The sequence below is a fragment of the Crocuta crocuta genome, unplaced genomic scaffold (genome assembly GCF_008692635.1).
Source record: "Crocuta crocuta isolate KB4526 unplaced genomic scaffold, BGI_CrCroc_1.0 scaffold884, whole genome shotgun sequence".
NCBI classification, from domain to species: domain Eukaryota; kingdom Metazoa; phylum Chordata; class Mammalia; order Carnivora; family Hyaenidae; genus Crocuta; species Crocuta crocuta.
In genome coordinates this window covers 2,789,612-2,794,542 of record NW_027529549.1, presented here as the reverse complement: position 1 = coordinate 2,794,542, position 4,931 = coordinate 2,789,612, and the positions used below count along the sequence as shown (strand labels likewise).

Here is a 4,931-nt window from a genome sequence, read left to right as displayed (position 1 = left end):
TTCATAACTGGTTATTTTTCTGATTCAGTAATAGACAATAAATATGAAGCATCACAGAAATTATTTGTGTGCAGCCCCCCCTCCTCCCCCAAAGAGTATTTAAAATTGCTTTTGTTGAACAGTTAGGGACTCTAGCATCTAGGATCAGTTTAATCCAATTTTAAGGACTAAGAGGATTTGAAACTGAATTTCAGTTCTTTCAAGGTCCAATTGACTTCCAGTTCACCTGTACTCCATAAAAGATGATCAAAAGTTCTGTTTTCTTTCTCAGTTGCCTTCTCTGGAATTAATTGGCAATTGGCAGTTACAAATGCTAAGGTAACCTCTTTGGGTTTCCTTCTTCTCCCAGATATTTTTCACTGCCTTATTAGCTTTTTAATGTTTTCAAATAGCTATTAATAAAAACACATTTTTCCTAGATTTTCTAATTGTTCTTAGTGGGATGGTTAGTCCAAGTTATTGCCTGCCATTACTAAAGCTGAAGTCCTGATTCGTATATACTTTAATTTGATGTCAATATTAGCATCCATGAAGACTCCATTCTGTGTTCCTTCCACTCTTTGTTATCTTGGCAAGATACCTGTCTTTCATCTGCTTCACAGATGATCATGGAGTGCTTTCATAGTAGTGCCTTCACTAAATGTAGTTCTTCATTCAGGGTACCTATGCCATGAGAACAAATCATATGAGACATGGTCTGGCTAGATGGGACAAAGAAAGAAAATCTGATGAAGGTATTAGAGTGTGAGAGAAATAACACTATAGAAGGAGTGATTTTTGAGAATACAATGGAGAACAGGCTTTTATGGAAAGAGATCAATATTATCAAATACTGCAGAGATAAGGTACATCAAGAGGGAGGTTAGGATACTGGGTCTTGTAATTAAGGGGTGATCATTGTGCTTACTTTAGCAGAATATTCACTAAAATTCAAATGATAACCGACAAGATTGCCATGGCCCCTGTGCAAGGATGACATGCAAATTTGTGAAATGTTCCATTAAAAATTAAGGTCACCATTAATCCTTAAGAGAATAGTTTCTATAGATAGTATACTAGATTGGATAAATAAAAGACAGGGGAGGAGTCAGAGGTAGTGTAGACTTAAAGAAGGCAAGTTATGAAAGAAAACAGAATGATGGGTGTGGTAAGGAAGACAGAGCCAAGGAGAGATTTTAGTCCTTGTTTGCCTTTAGCCTAGGGCACTTTTGAGTATGTTTGGCAGCAGAGAACAGATTAAAGACTGGAGGGGCAAGCAAAATTAATTGAACTAAGTCCCAGAGAAAATAAAAAGGAGCAAGGTTACTCTCTCTACTGAGATATAGGAGTACAAAATAGAGATAACGGACAAGATTTATAAATACTGAGATGAAGATAAAGAGATGGGAATTACATGGATTCAGTTCTGTAGTATCTATTTCTATGGTGCTGTTAAAAAGGTCATCAACTCGTTCTCAGTGTATAGTTCCCTTACCTTTCACTGGCTATTTTCCCCTTTAATATCTGCAACACACATAGTTAGTCCTTCTCATTGGCATTGGAGCCCTTTAGTATCATCTCATTACCTTTAGTGTGAAGAAGTAGGGAGCTTCTTTAATACTCCCATAGCAATCTTCTCTTATTTCACAAAGTACTCATTTTCCTTACTTCCCTCAAAATGTATTCTGAAGAATCTTAATATAAGGACCAAGTAGGTTGGCTACTTACTGATATGTAAGTGTAGGAGGACAAATACTTCCTTCCACCTCAATGAATGTCACATAACTTTAGGAACTAGTTCCTTTTTTCCCATTTTGTTTTCTTATAAATGGAAACTCCACAAGAGAAATGACTGTGTTTTATATGCCCTGTCAATGTATTGCAAACATTGGGGGTATTACATAAATAATAAATGGGAATAAAGTTTCCAAATAATAAAACTGACTATAACCCAGTCAATTGCTGCTAGTAATGCAGAGGCTGAACTTAAAATTACCAAGAATAAAGCACACACATCTTTAATCATGATGTCCAGAAATGTGAGTTACATTTTGGCAATTATAACTTTCAGTTAACTCATAAATATTTATTGACTATTTCCTATTTGGTTCATAGAAACCTGATGAGAAAGTACCAATATTATCCTCATCTTAAAGTGAAATAAATGAGGATTCAGGAGATTAAAGAGCATGCCCAAATTTGTATATTCAGCTAATATATGCGGACCTTGAATTCAAACTTGTTTTTCTGAATCCAAAGTCAATGATGTTACTATCAATGCAATACAGCCTCCTCCCCAATTTAACACTTATTATAGTTGGATGATAATTTTTTCCTTTGAAAGAATAAGAAATCATAGTATTTATCATAACAAATTCTAACCCTGTACAAGGCAGAAAAGTATACTGTCCAAAGCATTAAGGATGGAGTTTATTGGATAGAAGCAATTATTCAAGAATAAGAAATGGAAAATGTCCTGTTGCTTGATTTCACCTTTGTATTTTAGTGCCTGGGCAATGATATATTTAATAGGGCATATGCTAGGGGCACCTGGGTGGCTCAGTTAAGCGCCGGACTTCAGCTCAGGTCATGATCTCATGGTTCATAAGTTTGAGCCCTGCATGGGGCTCTGTGCTGACAGCTCACAGCCTGGAGCCTGCTTCTGATTCTGTCTCCCTCTCTCTCTGCTCCTCTGCTCACACTCTGTCTCTGTCTCTTAAAAATAAATAAATGTTGAAATAAAATTTAATAGGGCATATGCTAACGGTAGAAAATTTGTTCAGTATTTAATGTAAAGAATTGCTTCAGGATATGTGACATTACCAAAGAGGTAAACTTCTACTTTGCATATGAGAGTATTAAATTTTATTCTTTATTTTATTGTCCAACAATTTTGGTAGATTATGTAAGAAAAGAGTGAGATGGCCGAAAAGTCTGCAAAGAATTTTAAGGGCTATTTAACTAACAGGCATTATGAACTATCAGTATTGCATCTTAAGTAATTTATTCTATTCAACTTTTTAATGCTTCAGGAAATTTACACTGTAACTACACTTATAAAAATAATTTATATATATTTAAACTTTCTCTTAGTATTCCTGCAGATCATGCTGTGTGTTACCAAACATTAGTTGGAAATAGTAGCTATAAACAGATGAAATTTGAGAAAATAATACAAAAATAGTTATGCTTGTTATACAATCCAGCCTCTTTAGAATATGACGCTGATTTTTACAAACCATGCTTCATTCAACATTGAACATATGGCATTGTGGTTCTGAGAAAAATATATCTCTGATCAAGATTTCTATCACTCAATTTATATTTACGAAGCACTTCGCAAAATTCCCTTTTATTCTTTATTGCTTACTTCTTTCATTTAAAGAATGTTGCTTACATGTACACAGACATACACAAATCTATTAGATTAAGGCAGCAATCACAAAAACTCAGTAGAAAAGTAGCTCAATTAAAATTACACAATTTGACCATATGCAATTTTATTTAATTCTTAGCCATTACAGAAATCCTAACATGTAGGGCTTAGTTTGTAAGAGTATATGATAATGTTGCCTAATATTTCTTTATCTACAGTAAATTTGAAACATAACGCCACCACAGTTGGTATAAGAAATTCACATACCAATGTGAACAGAAAAGGGAAAGGAAAAGAACTTAAAAACAAGAACAAGTCAAAATCTTCAATGTTTAATGTTATCCTCTTGCTCTATAAGTAAAGCAAATTCAAATTCGTTTCGGCCAGGGCCTCACTGAAGGGGCTGTCTTGTTATCTGTTAGAATAAACTAAATATTCTATACACATGTGCAAATGACCTTAAATAAACCTAAAATTAAAAGTTTTGAAAGAATAAAAACAAAAAAGAAAACTGATAAGGGATTAATATCCAAAATATATAAAGAACTTACAGGATTAAACACCAAAACAAACAATCCAATTAAGAAATGGACAGAGGACCTGAATACACGTTTTTCCAAAGAAGATATATGGATGGTCAACAGATACAAGAAAAAATGCTGTGCATCATTAATCATTAGGGAAATGCAAATCAAAATCACAATGAGATATCACCTTATCTCTGTCAGAATGTCTAGTATCAAAAAGGCAAGAAATAACTGTTGGTGAGGATGTGGAGAAAAGGAAACACTCATGCACTGCTGGTGGGAATGTAAATTGGTGTAAACACTGTGGAAAATAGTACGGAGTTTCTTCAAAAAATTAAAATAGAATTGCAACACAACCCAGTAATTCCATGACTGGGTATTTACTCCCTCAAAAGTATATATATGCACCCTTATGTTTATAGCAGCATTATTTACAATAGCCAAGTTATGGAAGCAACCAGTGTTTCATCAATAGATGAATGGATAAAGAAGATATGGTATATACATACAACGGAATATTACTCAGCCATAAAAAAGTCAAATCATGACATTTCTGAAAATATGGCTGGAAATAAAGGGTATTATTCTAAGTGAAATAAGTCAAAGACAAATAACATATAATCTCAATTTTATATGGAATCTAAAAACCAACCAAAAAAACCAAAACAACAACAACGAACGCAGAAACAGAATCATAAATACAGAGGACAAATTAGGTGATTCCCAGAGGGTAGGGAATTAAGGGGATGAGTAAGAAAGGCAAAGGAGATCACCAGGTACAGACTTAAAGTTATAAAATAAGTAAGTCACAGGAATGAAAACTACAGTGTAGGAAATATAGTCCATAATATTATAATAATGTTGTAAAGTGACAGTAGCTATACTTACTGTGGTGAGCAAGTGTAATGTATAGAATTGCTGAATCACTATGTGGTAAACCTGAAATTAATATAACATTGTATGTTAACTATACTTCAGTTAAAAACTGTAAAAGAAATATCACCTTATATTTATTATTTTAATGGATAGTACAGTATGAAATAAAACTA

The 4,931-nt window shown here is 33.6% G+C and overlaps 1 non-coding gene across 1 annotated transcript; it reads left to right on the top strand.

Annotated features, from left to right (window-relative positions):
- The first annotated feature begins 903 nt into the window (after nucleotides 1-903).
- Nucleotides 904-1,007, top strand: LOC144229409 (U6 spliceosomal RNA). The gene has a single exon (XR_013334484.1). It is a non-coding gene; the product is annotated as a U6 spliceosomal RNA (small nuclear RNA).
- Nucleotides 1,008-4,931: the final 3,924 nt, after the last annotated feature.